Source organism: Ornithorhynchus anatinus, chromosome 14 (assembly GCF_004115215.2).
Source record: "Ornithorhynchus anatinus isolate Pmale09 chromosome 14, mOrnAna1.pri.v4, whole genome shotgun sequence".
In the NCBI taxonomy this organism is placed as follows: domain Eukaryota; kingdom Metazoa; phylum Chordata; class Mammalia; order Monotremata; family Ornithorhynchidae; genus Ornithorhynchus; species Ornithorhynchus anatinus.
The window spans coordinates 42,828,874-42,843,891 of NC_041741.1; the positions used below are offsets into that span (position 1 = coordinate 42,828,874).

At 43.9% G+C, this 15,018-nt stretch overlaps 1 non-coding gene across 1 annotated transcript; it reads left to right on the plus strand.

The window, feature by feature from the left end:
- Nucleotides 1–14,415: 14,415 nt before the first annotated feature.
- On the plus strand, nucleotides 14,416–14,553 carry LOC114816839. The gene has a single exon (XR_003764645.1). It is a non-coding gene; the product is annotated as a small nucleolar RNA SNORA7 (small nucleolar RNA).
- The last annotated feature ends 465 nt before the right edge of the window (nucleotides 14,554–15,018 follow it).

Consider the following 15,018-nt stretch of genomic DNA (forward strand, 5'->3'; position numbering starts at 1 on the left):
CTTCATTTATTCATCATCAGTGGTATTTATTGAGCACTTACTGTGTGCAGAGCGCTCCACTAAGTGTTTGGGATGGTACGATGCGATCGACGTGGTAGACAGGTTCCCTGTCTGCAACAGAAACTTGCAGTTTAGAGGGAGCTGCCATTCTCTAAATAGCGTCTTCTCCCCTGGTACTTACCAAACTTAAAAATATTAGTCAAAATAACCAGTGTGGTATTTGTTAAGCACTTACGCTCTGCCCAACACTCTACTAAGCCCTGGGACAGAGGAACGCCTGATTTTATCCATCCTCCACACTTTTAAATATGTGTTTATTCAGACTGACATTCAATCACTTACTTATTAACTGTTTTTCAGGTATAAAAAGTTGAATGTCTGTCTCTTCCTTAGAGAGTAAGCTTCTTGTGGGCAGGTATCGTGTCACTTTTTGTTTTTATTTTGCTTCCTCCGTTCACAGTACTAATGAGTGCTCGCGGCGGGTGCTCAATAGAACACTATTACTATACTACCCACCAGGCCAGTACTCTCCATAATTTTATGGATTCTTTCAATTCCCTCCGCCTTCCTCCTGATCGCCCACTTCGGTTGACATTTCCTTTCCCTGACCTTGTTTTCCTTTTTTCTCCTCATACAAATCAGTCAGATAAGGAACACTGCAAATCTTCCCTTCTGCATCTCCCTCACGTTTGAATTTGTACCCTCACCCTCGTCCCACAGCACTTAAGAACATACCCATAAATTATTTTAATGTCGGTCTTTCTCTCTAGACCGGAAACTCCTACTGGGCTTGGAATACGTCTACCAGCTCTTTTGTACTGTACTCTCCTAAGTGTTTAGTACAGCGTTTTGCATACGGTAAGCATTCAATAAATGCAACTGATAGATTGATTTATTAAGGGCTATGTCCCAAGTATTATGCTGAACGCTGGGATGGGTAGAAGATAATCAGATCAGACACACTCCCTGTCCATGTTCTGTCCCTGTCCCACGTGGAGCTCAGTCTAAGGGGAAGGGAAGAACGGGCATTTAATTCCCATTTTCCAGTGAGGCAAACAGAAGTTAAAGTGACTTGTCCAAAGTGACAAAGCTGGGCCACGACGTGAACCTGGGGCTTCGGCCTCCCAAACTCTTTGTTCTTTCCACAAGACCACGAGTGACTGCCTTAAAACAAAACTTGCATGGATCTGAACAAAAGTCCAGAATCAGTTCAAATAAGGACTCCCCAAAAGCCCATTTCAAGTCTCTTGAGAGTCGCAAACCAACTTTGGGACATCCCCAATTCATATGGGAAAATGAGGTCTCACCCTTGTGCCCAATAATGAATTAGGGAACCAAAGGTAACCCGGATCTGGGAAGGTATCTGTGTTTATTCCTTGTGAATGGGGGGGCTTGTATCCTCCTACCCTGGAAATTTAAAAGGAGCAGAAAAGGGAGGTGGGATAGAATGGGGAGGGGAATAGCACTAGTCATGATACATATTCGACAGACCAAAAAAGAACTGTGGTCACCTATTGATTTTTGCAAACTCGTTATAGACCTGCTTTCCTTTCTTTGCCGGATAAAGTCTCTGTCTTGTTCACGAGGGGCTTTTTATTTGCCTAAGCTTCTCCACGAACCAATAGCTATTCAGTCCCCTGCTGTGGTACCGACATTCTAACAGATGGTGAGACTGGAGATGGGGAGAGAGGAACTTTCTTGCCAATTAAACCAGCCAGAAAAGCAGTGTGACTTCTGTGGGTGGTCAAATAAGATGCAGTGTATTTGGGTTGGATTGCAATGTTGTAATTTTCTAGTTTTGAAGATTTTTGACAGGGAGGATTACCTAATGGGAGCTGGGGGTTCGTCCTCCTCTCCCGCTGGAGGCAGAGATCCACAGAAATTGTCACGGCAAGTGCAATCCTGAGGAGGAAAAACACACACACACAAAAATTGTAATTGCATATTCTGACGATCAGGCTGGGGATAATATAAAATAAGACATGGTAGGTGGTGGGACATACCTTTTTCCTCGTGATTGTTGGTGTTGGAACGCTGCTCATGCTTATTAATATTAATTTTGGTATTTAAGTGCTTACTATGTGCCAGACGCTATTCTAAGCACTTGGGTGGATACAAGCAAATCGTATGGGGGGCAAGGAGCCAGGAAAGGTGTAGTTTGTATTTCAACAGGTGAAGTGTGCCAACGGGAGAGAGATTCTCTCTCAGAGACACTCACAGGGTTGCATTTTCACCATCAGGGCCATCGTCTTTGCACCAAAGGACAATACTTCTAAAACACTGTGGGGAAATTGCGGTATTTGTTAAGCGCTTACTTTGTGTCAGAAACTATTTAAGCCCTGGGTTAGATATAAATTAATCAGATTACACCTAGTCCATGTCCCACATGGGGATCACGGTCTTAATCTCCATTTCACAATTGAAGTAACTGAGGCACGGAGAAGTGAAGTGGCTCACCCAAGGTCACAGAACAGATGGTGCTTAGAATCTAGGTCAACGTCATCATATGGTATTTGTTGAGCACTTACTGTGTGCCGGGCAACTGTACTAAGCTCTGGGGTAGATACAAGCAAATCAGGGTGGACACAGTCCCTGTCCCATGTGGGGCTCACAGTTTCAATCCCCATTGTACAGATGAAGTACTGAGGCCCATGGAAGTAAAGCAACTTGCCCAAGGTCACCCGGCGGGGATTAGAACTCACGACCTTCTGACTTCCAGACGCACGCTCTATCCATTACTCCGTGGTCCTTCTGTCTCCCCACGCTCTATCCACTAGGCCATGCTGCATCTTCTTGTAGCATTTTTCAGGGACATGTTCCACTAATCTCCTGAGCAAGCAGGTGAAAGTTCTTTCAGAGAAAATACAAGGTGAATTAATGTGAGTTCACAACGGAGTCCACAGTGGATAGATAGCTGTGGGTGAGCTAATGATTGCATTTCCTCTGAGAGAAGCAGCATGGCCTAGTGGAAAAAGCACGGGCCTGGCCATCAGAGGACCTGGGTTCTAATCCCAGCTCTGCCACTTGCCTGTGGTGTGACCTTGGGCAAGTCACGTAACATCTTTCTGCCTCAGTTTCCTGTGGGAAACTGGGAATTTAATCCTCCTCCTTCTTGCTTGAACTGTGAGCCCGATGTGGGACAGAGACTGTGTCCAACCCATTTGTCTTGTATTTACCTCTGCAATTAGTACAGTGGTTGGCACACAGTAAGAGCGTAATACCATAATTAATAATTATTAGTATTCCCTTGGCTGCTCCTGTTTCTTTCCCTTCTTTATTAAAAAAAAAAAAAAGAAACCCAACGGATCTGAAATCATCCAGATATGAAAAGACTTATGGGCAAAGAAAAATAAGTCAAAACTCAGCAGAATAAGTTTGAAAATTTGGAATGAGGTAAGGAGAAAATGCTCTCCTTTTCGCTACTAGTCGCACACACAAGCCTCCGGCCAGGGCGTACAGAGACATCCAAAAGACTTAATAATAATAATAATAATAATAATAATGGTATTTGTTAAGCACTTACTATGTGCAAAGCACTGTTCTAAGCGCTGGGGAGGATACAAGGTGATCAGGTTGTCCCACGTGGGGCTCACAGCCTTAATCCTCATTCTACAGATGGGGTAACTGAGGCACAGAGAAGTTAGGTGACTTGCCCAAAGTCACACAGCTGACAAGCGGCGGATCCGGGATTTGAACCCATGACCTCTGACTCCCAAGCCCGGGCTCTTTCCACTGAGCCACGCTGCTTCTCTAACTTAAGAAGGCGTGCTCAAGGTTAAACAGGGACCTGAAGGGCAGTGCAGCTGAAATCGTGCTGCACGGTGAACTTGTACGTTTCTAAATTCCCTCCTCAGGAATCCCGAGAAGCACGACCTAGCCCTTCATGCTGAGCTGGTAAATGAGTTTCCACTGGCATGAGCAGAGCAAGGGAGGAGGGGATGGTGGTACACCGATTTCCAGCCTTAACGATTAGAATGTAACTGCGTCCCTCGGCCAGACAGCTGCTACCTGCCCCTGAAAAGCAGTGACGACTTCTACATTTTAAGGAGAATTCATTTAAAAATAAATGCGCCTTCCCTCGTCCCTCGTTTTAAGCAAAAAGAAAAATCCAAACAGATGTAATTGGTCTGGGTAGCCCAGAACTAAAGACAGCAAGGAAGGAATTCGATAGGAGCCGATGGAGAGGCAATAACTGAAACACAGTGAAAAGCACGGAATGAGGGTAATAAATAGGACATTAACGGTACATTGATGGACGTAGCAGAAGACCGGTATCTTCATAAGAAATCTGTCAGAGAAGCGGGCAAGGAGACGCCCGGTGTATTTGGGACTGATGTATCGGAAATGGTTCATAACCACCACGAATTTCAATTTGGGTAGCAATTTGGGCCAAAGCAGATCCTTACGTGAGTAATCGGGACAGCAGATTTCAGCAAACTTTGGAAAACTCTGTGTGAAATGCAATGAAGTCAATCAATAAGTGCATAACGGTGAGTATTTCAGTCATGCCCAGAGGGGTAACCCATCCAAAGATGAAGAAAACTATATAGCAAGGAATCCATTCTTAAAAGGCAAAGTACACATTGAAGGTGAATGAATAACCAAGAAAAAGGGAAAAGTAGAGAAACATGGAGGGATTGAAAATTGTCCAGTACTATAGATTATATTATTATGATACGATGGATATAATGTGCTCTCAAGCTACAGGACCGGCCCGCTAAAAAGTGCTCAATAAATATCATTAATTGATAATAGAAGACACTGTCGGTCAGTGTTTAAATGGTTTCCTCTTTTCCCTTGGTCCTACTCATAATCCTCCTCTCTCTTGCTCTCTGCTTCCAGCGAATGTTGAGTGAAAGCTGGCGTCGTTGGAGAGTGATTGGTGAGGGCGTGAGGAGCTTCTTACAAATTGCCAAAAGAAAAATAATGGTTAAATGCTGTTGTCCCTAATCAGTGGCAGTCCACTGGCAAAGCAGCAGCGTGGCTCAGTGGAGAGAGCCCGGGCTTGGGAGTCAGAGGTCATGGGTTCTGATCCCGGCTTTGCCATTTGTCAGCTGTGTGACTGTGGGCAAGTCACTTCACTTCTCTGTGCCTCAGTTACCTCATCTGTAAAATGGGGATCAACTGTGGGCCTCACGTGGGACGACCTGATGACCCTGTATCTACCCCAGCGCTTAGAACAGTGCTCTGCACATAGTAAGCGCTTAACAAAAACCAACATTATTGACAACCTGATTCCCCTGTGTCTACCCCAGCGCTTAGAACAGTGCTCTGCACACAGTAAGTGCTTAACAAATACCAACATTATTAAAACCAATCATTAACAACACTCTCTAGCCCTTCCTTATGTCCTAGAGTTAACCGCAGCCTTCATCCTAAATCTGGCCCTAGAAAAGTCCTACGGAATCAGCATCAAAATTAGTTGTTTATATCCACTCTATGAAGAGTTCTAAAGTACTGGAAGGTTGGGGAACATTCCCAAGAAATAATATACACAATGGTCAACAGTTGAGGTTGTTGACCCGTTCTGGGAGTCAGAGGACAAAAATTTTCATCCCGGCTCTGCCGCTTGTCTGCTGTGTGACTTTGGGCAAGCTACTTAACTTCTCCGCGCCTCAACTGTAAAATGAGGAGTAAGACCGTGAGTCCTATGTGGGACAGGGACTGTGTCCAGCTTATCTTGCATCTAACCCAGTGCTTAGTACAGGGTCTGATACCCAGTAAGTGCTTATCAAGTATGATTAAAAAAAAGAAAAAGAAATACGCTTGTTGGGGCAATAATGTGGGAGAGATGAGGTTGAAGTCTCTTCCTGCTACCAGTCCTGCATGGCCTGCCCATTTTTCAAACAGCATCCAGCTGGACTCTGGGTAGGACTGTGCTGGACCAGACCAGAGTTTTCCAACCCATTCCACGTACTGATGGACAAAAGGCCATTTTATCAACAAGGCCTCTTCTATTTGTTTCCTCCAACAAGTGAGGTTTCCCAGCTAATAAATCGATCATATATACTGGGTGCTCACTGGGTGCAGAGCACTGTATTAAGCACTTGGGAGAGTACAATACATGAGAGTTGGTTGACACGGGGAATGCGTTTACCATGTGCTTAAATCACAACCGGCTTTCAGTCTAGACGGAGAGAGAGGGTTTAATATAAATGAATAAATGACGTATATGGACATAAGTGCAGCGGGGCTGAGGGAGGGGTGAAACAAGGGAGGAAATCCAAGTGAAAGGGTGATGAAGAAGGGAGTGGGACAAGAGGAAAGGAGGGCTGAGTTAGGGAAGCCCTGATTAAATCTCTGGTAAAGTAGAATTTCCTAGTTCCTGGTTACTAGTATGATGCTTCGATGTAAATAAAAAATAAATAAATGGTGGTATTTGTTAAGCGCTTACTATGTGCAGAGCACTGTTCTAAGCGCTGGGGGATACAACGTGATCAGGTTGTCTCAAGTGGGGCTCACAGTTTTAATCCCCGTTTTACAGATGAGGTAACTGAGGCACAGAGACTTGCCCAAAGTCACACAGCTGGCAAGCGGCGGAGCCGGCATTGGAACCCTTGAACTCTGACTCCCAAGCCCGGGCTCTTTCCACTGTGCCACGCTGCTTCTCTGGGCTTCTGCTGCCATTTTGAAAACAAATCTACTACCTGAAGATGAAATCAGAGCCACTCTATTATATATACATCCTTTAGATGACGGTACTCTTACAAAGAATGTTGGCTTAACCCCCGACCTGAAATACTGTAATCCCAATGTCTCGCAAGAGATCTTTACTTGCAAATCAAAAATCAATGGTCAAATATGTTTCCCCAGCAACAAGAGAAAGACGGAGAGGGAATAAATTAGATGTAGAGTCTTTCGCTATAAAGTGGGATGTGTCAGCCCCCAAACCTATCTTGGAATAGACAAGATAAAATAAACGAGTTGAAGAAAAAACACTGGCATGGCAACTCCAAGGCATCTGTTGAATCACGCTGACGCCCCTAAGAAGTCTTCCCCTCATAAACTCACTAAACAAAATCCTTTTTCCATTTAAGACTTTTTATTAAATGATTCTTTTCATTTCTGGTTTTGGCTAAAGGCATGTGAAATGAAGACTATCAAATAATTAAAATGATTAAAAAGACAACAGTGAGTTCTTCAAGTCAGAAACAGCCAGAGGTAGCGATGTGTGTTTCCTACAAAGAGCACTGCAGGAGGTTTAGGTTCTTTTTCATTCCCTCAGTCGTATTTATTGAGCACTAACTATGCGCAGAGCACTGTACTAAACGCTTGGAACGTACAATTCGGCAACAGATAGAGACAATCCCTGTCTAAAAATCCCTGTATTTTTTCCTAGAGTGATGCACATACATTATATAGAGAGAGAGAGAGAGAAACACACACACAAATACACACATATATATAGATATAAATATATCTATATATATGTATATGTGAAAATGGCACACTCCATTCTAAGATCTAAGATTACAGATTCCCTTCAGACTTGGAGAAGCATAGAGAACAAAGGGAAAGCTCTAAGCAGTTCCCTGAATATTCCTTCAACACTACACACCTACAGAGAGCAGCAGTGGAATTTTCGAGGAGGGATTTTGTTGTGGTTTTTACCTGAAGACGGTTGCTTCCTTGGACCACAAGAGAGCTTGGCTGTTTCGCTTTCTCTCCAACTGGCTCAAGCCCCAGAATGAGAACTGCACTGAACTCAGAGTTTAGAATTCTTCCTGATTACTTTTCAATTGTATCCCTGCCAGTTATTACAAAAGAGAATAGCTTGTGGTTCAATCAATGAGAAAAGGTGAGGTGGGGAAAGGGATATTAACTAGTTCATTTATTTCTCCTCTTCCTCTAATGAGCCCTCATTCCCTGGCCTTGCAAAGTTGAAGCCTTTTTTTCTTCTACTCTTTCATTTCTTGAACAATTTCTTGCAACCTATTTGATGTGCATACACATATAACAATAATAATAATAATAATATTGGTATTTGTGAAGCGCTTACTATGTGCAGAGCACTGGTCTAAGCGCTGGAGTATGCAGGGTAATCAGGTTGTCCCACATGAGGCTCACAGTTTTAATCCCCATTTTCCAGATGAGGTAACTGAGGCACAGAGAAGTGAAGTGACTTGCCCACAGTCACACAGCTGACAAGCGACAGAGCCGGGATTCGAACCCATGACCTCTGACTCCCAAGCCCAGGCTCTTTCCACTGAGCCACGCTGCAATAATAGTACACTTGCGAAATGCCAAGCACTGCTCTAAGGACTGGTGTCGACAGAAGTCAAGCAGGTTGGACACAGTCCCTGTCTCACCCGGCCTCACGCTCTTAATCCCCATTTTACAGATGAGGTATCTGAAGCTCAGAGAAGCTGAGTCATTTGCCCAAGGCCACACAGCAGACACGTGGCAGAGCCGGGATCAGAACCTATGTGTTCTCATTTACGGGAGAGTACTCTCTGAGGTGGACTATATTTGCATTGTTTCTAGAAGATTCTCCTCCCCCCAGGAAAGGACAAATAAAAATCATCCCAATTCACAAAATAGAGTAACCACCCCTGTGCTCTCCTCTACCTGTTCTCTCTCCTTCACCTTCTCCTCCTCCTCTCTCCCTCTGAGCATTTGATAAATATTTCTGGGTGGAAAAACAGCAGCATTCCTATCACAATGACTGATATTAGTACCAAATTCCGGTCTACTGACTACTTACCTTTATAATCATCCCTGATTCAGCTCTAAAAGGGCTAATTGAATTACCCACCTGCCTTCTTTTATTTCCATTTGTTCCCAATCTCCATGACAGGGTTGTTCAAATTCAAAAGATCTTTGCTCCTCATCAGTGGTATTTATAGAGCATTTACTGTGTGCAGAACACTGTACTAAGCACTGGGGAGAGTACACTACAACTGAGTTGGATACATTCCCAGCCCACAGTGAGCTTTTGTTGTAGAGGGAAACTAGGATGAATGATTTATAATACAATTTATAGATATATACAAATACATTATGGGACCAATAGCAAGTGTCCATAGCTCATAGATACAAGTGCACAGATGATGTAGAAAGGAGAGGGAGCCAGGGAAAAGAGAGGTAATTCGGGGAAGGCTTCTTGGAGGAGATGGGACCTCAGTAAGGCTTTGAAAGTGGGGAGAGTGGTAGTCCGGCACATATGGAGGGGAAAGAAGTTCCGGGAGTTCATCGAGAGACCCAAATGCCCCCCTCCCCTCTAGTTCCCAGCACTTTATGTACTGATCTGTAATTTATGGCTGTCTCCCATCTGGACTGTAAGTGCACTGTGGGCAGAGATCGTGTCTGTTCTATTGTACTCTCCCAAGCACTCAGTACAGTGCTGTGCACACAGTAAGCACTCAGTAAATACAAATGACTGATTCTACAATTTTCCTCAGTTTCCTTGAGTATCGGTCAAATTACCAGTGTGAGATGACAATCCCCCTCGTCTTATCCCATCAGACCACCCCCGAACCATAGCGACGTCACGGACGCAACCCTCCCAGCACGCCCCACTCTCCGTCTATGGTAGTTCCCCACCCTCGACTCTCTCCCATGCCACTCCTGCCCAGCACAGGGGAGTTCTGTCTTGTAGCAGATGGCCTTCCACTCGCGAGCGACTGCCCAAGCTAGGAATGGAATGGATATGTTTCTGCTTGACTCTACCTCCTGCAGTCCAGACCGGTAGAGTATTGGAAACTCTCCAGATGCGACCCTGAGAGGGGGACAATCCCCAATATGGCATAACTCCCTCAACTAAAATTTGAATCTGAACTTTAATTGAGGATGGTCACGAGTATCATTTTAATTCATCGCATTTCTTGAGTACTTGCCGCGTGCAGAGCATTGCACTAAGAGCTCTGCATGTGTCGTTAACCCGGAGCAATTAACCGATGATTTGCCCACACTGGGGTAACAGTAATTCATGCAGGTGCAATTCCTGTATAAAGGACGACTCCAAGTTACGTGAGATTTCTCAAGACAAACCACACATCCAACCTGTTTGGATGTGCTTTCAGTGCTTTCATTCTGGGCTTTACTTTTAAGTTTTGAAATGACCTTGAGATCATTTTATGACCAGTCCTAAAAATTTTCCTCAGAGTGCTAGTTAAAAATCAGACAAAATCACAGAGAATACACAGCCCATAAACCCTCCTTATCATCTATGGTTCCTGACCCGAAGCTAACAGTTATTTTAATATCGCTCTCCCTGTCTCGCTTCCTTTTTCACTCGTTTCTTCCCCCCATCTCAATTTTACTTAGCAACTATTTCCAGCAAACTGATATTGCTTCCAAATCATTCCACGGCACCCCATGTTTCCCCACTTCCCCTGTCCTACCTACCGCCTACACTATTCCTGACAATCGCTTTTTTCCTAGATTCTCCTCCGCCAGGAGAGGGCCCAGAAAAATCACCCCACTTCATAAAAGAGACAAAGCACCGCTATTTTCTCCTCTAATCTGTTCAGCCTCTCTTTCCTCTTCCTCCTTTTTCTCTGCAAAAATAACTTTCCCTCAGCCAATTCAGAACTTTAGAATCTCACAGGCGAAAGGGCAGGAGGCACTGTTTGGGCTTCATTTCCAAGTGTCAAAACCATCGCTGGGAACAGGCGATGGTAGCTCAGTCCAGTGCCTGGGGACCCTGCATCTGGCAGGTGAAAGGCTTGCTCGGCTCTGAATTTTTCTCTCCTCCTCCTCCTTCGAGGTTTTATTTTTCTCCAAAGAGCCACAAGAAAAGATTCTTCAGGAATCACTAATGCTGCACTATTCAGTCTTGTCTGTCTGCTACTAGAGTGTGAATCCCACTCTGCCAGAGGATTCCTGTTAGCAAGCATGGCCGTGAAGTTTACCCCACTTCAACATAGCCAGTTTACTCAGTGTATACACACACACACACACACACTTTAGTAAGTGCGCATAGAAGAAATTCTTCCAACAGCAATTTAAATACCCTCCTTTAATAACACTAATAATGGTATTTGTTAAGCCGTTACTCTGTGCCAACCACTGTTCTAAGCACTGGAGTAGATCCAAGGTAATCAGGTTGTCCCCCATGGGGCTCACAGTTTTAACCCCCATTTTACAGATGAGGTAACTGAGGCCCAGAGAAGTGAAGTGACTTGTCCAAGGTCACAAAGCAGACAAGTGGCGGAGCCAGAATTAGAACCCACATCCTCTGACTCCCAAGCCCGGGGTCTTGCCACTAGGCCACGCTGCTTCTGTACTGAAGTCATTTCTGGTCCTTTCCAAGTGCTACTCTTTCAGAGCACTCACATCTGCTAATTAAATTATTTGAAGAGTGAAAAATACAACCACACCCTCAAACTGAGCTTTTTTAATCTGCTCAAAAGACACATTAAAGGACCCCCAAAAAGTGGTTCATTAAAGCAAAGTAATATCCTAAATGCAGCTAATGCGCTCCCTCCTGTTCTAACGAGCTCATGAATAATGGATGAACATAGCTTCGTCTGTTTTAATTAATTTGGTCTCAAAATTAATTCAAACCAGTGCAAAATTAGCAGGCAGTTAAGCTTCGCTAGCCCACTAGGTCTGAGACATCCCAAAATAGTAGACTGTAGAATCGGTGGGAATGGGAAACAGTGTGGCCTAGTGAAAAATCACAGGCTTGGGGCCCAGGGGACCTGGGCTCTAATCCCGGATCTGCCACTTGCCTGCTCTGTGACCTTGGGCAAGTCACTTCACTTCTCTGTGCCTCAGTTTCCTTAATTGAAAAATGGGAATTCAATACCCTCCTACTTTGACTTAGCCTCATGTGGGACCTGGACTGTATTCTGCTTGATTAACTTCTCTATAGCCCAGTGTTTAAAACTGTGCTTGACACAGAGTAAGCACTTAACAGATACCATAAAATAAATAGCCAGTGGTCATACTTATTCTCCCAGACCAAGCTCTTTGTTGATGCCATTCAAGGTCAAGAATTATTCTTCTTAGCTAGCTTTATTTCTATACTCTAGCTGGAATTTTCATCATATAGCTGGATATTTCGGAAAGAGCCGGGGCTTTGGAGTCAGAGGTCATGGGTTCAAACCCCGGCTCTGCCACTTGTCAGCTGTGTGACTTTGGGCAAGTCACTTAACTTCTCGGTGCCTCAGTTCCCTCATCTGTAAAATGGGGATGAAGACTGTGAGCCCCATGTGGGACAACCTGATTCCCCTGTGTCTACCCCAGCGCTTAGAACAGTGCTCGGCACATAGTAAGCGCTTAACAAATACCAACATTATTATTATTATTATTAAGATTTTAATTTGGGTAAGGTCGCTTTTGTTTCTGTTGTGTTTCATGATCTTAAATCTCTAAATAATTTTCAAGAATTAGAACTGCATTCTAGCTTATAATGTAATAATTATCAACTGCAGTACTCTGGTAAATGCAATATAAGCAGATTTTAGGGCTTAGAAATCATTGGAGTTTGTTATTCACATGTTTTTTTTTACCAGATTCCTAGTTCCATTATCTGCCTGTCAGTTACATATGGCATATAATAAGAGTTTATCCAGTGGATTTCCTCTGAGGATCTTGGTGCAATGATGAGCACTTTTAACTCTCTCTATTCCGTGGGGGTGTTTCTGGTTAGCAGACAACATTGTCACCATTTTACAAACTGAGGAATGGAAGTGGTAAGAGGTCAGTCTTACTCTGAGCTCAACAGCCTAAAAAGGAAAACTGATTTCTACTTCCAAATAACCCCAGATCATAAATTCCCTGCTGCCTCAAATCACTCCTACACCACATGAATCTGTATGGGGTCAGAAATGGCTTCATAATATAATGTGAACTTGGAGGATCGGGAGAAAGCCGATTGAAAACTAATAGGGGGTGCAGCTAGTTTGATAATTGAAAATTTGGAAAGGAAACTCAAACTGAATTTGGCTCAGACGCATACCCAACTGTAACAGTTATATAAACCTTTTTCAATTCAGCCTCATTTCCAATAACCGATGAATTCAGATATCTGATGGAAAAAATTATTTTACAACTGTGTAGTGGGCATATCCAGCATTTTTAAAAAGTGTTTAAAGTAAATATAGCTCTCAAGATGATTGATCCTAAAGGACTCTGGAAATCTGTTCAATATCTTGGAAGTTCTTTATGCAGAAATGGCTTCAATCTGCACATATTCCCTTTGCATATGAGAACACACAGGCCTCCATATCCCTTCCCTTGACTCTCTCCCCCACCACACACACCGAGTCATTTGCATTGAGCAGGTTTTCTGAACCACTGGCAGTGTCGGATGGGCCGATACCGACCCAACATCAGGAAGAATTTCCAACACCTACGCAAGATCAAGGAATGAATGCAGTACCTTTGATGGACTAAGTGGGAAGGAAATTGAGCGAAGCATCAATACGACTCATTTCTCATAAACTGGGTTCTTTCAGGAATTGAACGTTTAGACATTGATGGATATTAATGTCTGCCTCCCCCTCTAGACGGTGAGCTCGTTTTGGGCAGGGAATGTGACTGCTTATTGTCACTTCGTACTCTCCTAACTGCTTAGTCCAGTGCTTTGCACACAGTAAGTGCTCAATAAATACAGTTGAATGAATGAATTGGGTTTTCACACTCCCTGCAGCCCAAGTGGGTGAGTCAAGGACTCCTTTGAAGTGCTTAGAACAGCACTGTGCACCAAGGTGCTCAATAAATAGCAGTGATTAAGGTCACATGGCTTTGAACTCCCAATTATGAGTTGGGCGGAGGGAGTGGAAGGAGAGAAGTCCCTGGAACCTCTTCCCTTAACCCATTTTCTAGTGCTAAGGATGACAGGGATTTTTGCATATCCTTATTCTTTAGTATTTACTTTATATGTAACCTTTATTTAATGGCTGCCTCCCCATCTAGACTGTAAGCTCCTTGTGGACAGGGATTGTGCCTACTAACAATATTGCATCACGCTTTCCCAAGCCCCCAATACAGTACTCTGCACCCGGAAATCACTGGGTAAACATGACTGATCGACTGCTCGATGGGTAGGAGGAGGGAGGGAAGTTGGGAGTCCCCCGGAGCCCCAGTCTAATTATGGATGTGAAGATCAGAAATGGAACTGGAAAGTTTGTGTGATTTGAGGGTTGATTCCTCAGTATGAAGTGTTTGTATTTTGAAATTGTTCTTTTGAACAAAATAATACATCGTTGAGAAAGGTTTTCTCTGGGGACTTTGAAAAATGTTCTTAAAAGTGAAGGATTCTTCACAGTGCTATCCTCTAAAATGAGAGTTTATTGCAGTGCCATTTTTCTGAAAAGCTCAAAGTGCTTCGTATAGCTATTTCCGTATCAATCCTCACAACCTACCCTTAGGCAGGTAGGTCCATACTACAGGTGAGAGAGCGATTCTTCAGATTCACGGAGCTTGTCACTTAGGGCATCAATGGATCAACAGTATTTATTGAGCGCCTTCTCAGGCTCGCACCTGGAGAGTTTCCAGTACTCTACCAGCCTCGACAACGGGAGGGAGAGTCAAGCAGAGGCATATCCATTCCATTCCTAGCTGGGGCAGCGGCTAGAGAGTGGAAGGCAATCCGCTACAAGTCAAAACTCACCTGTGCTGGGCAGCGGCGGCACGAGAGAGAGTCGAAGGGCGAAAACTCAAGTTGACTGCGTGGAAGGAGGCAATGGTAAGCCACTTGTGTATTTTTACCAAGAAAACCCTACGGATCCACTACCAGAACGATTCCAGATGGAAGTGGGGCGTTCTGGGAGAGATGTGTCCATGACGTCGCTATGGGTTGGACACGACCTGACAGCAAAAGACAAGAGCAACAATTTATTGAGCACCATTTACGTGCAGAACACTTTACTAGGTGCTTGAGACAAGACAATAAATACAACAAATAATGATCCATGCCCTGGAGAAACTCACAATATATTGGGGGAGACAGAAACTAAAATAATATGCGGGCAGGAGGAAGAAAGAAAAGAGATTATAAGTATTGGAGTAAGTGCTTAATTAGTAAGGGCTGTAAAATACATACAAAAGTATTCAATCATATTCAAT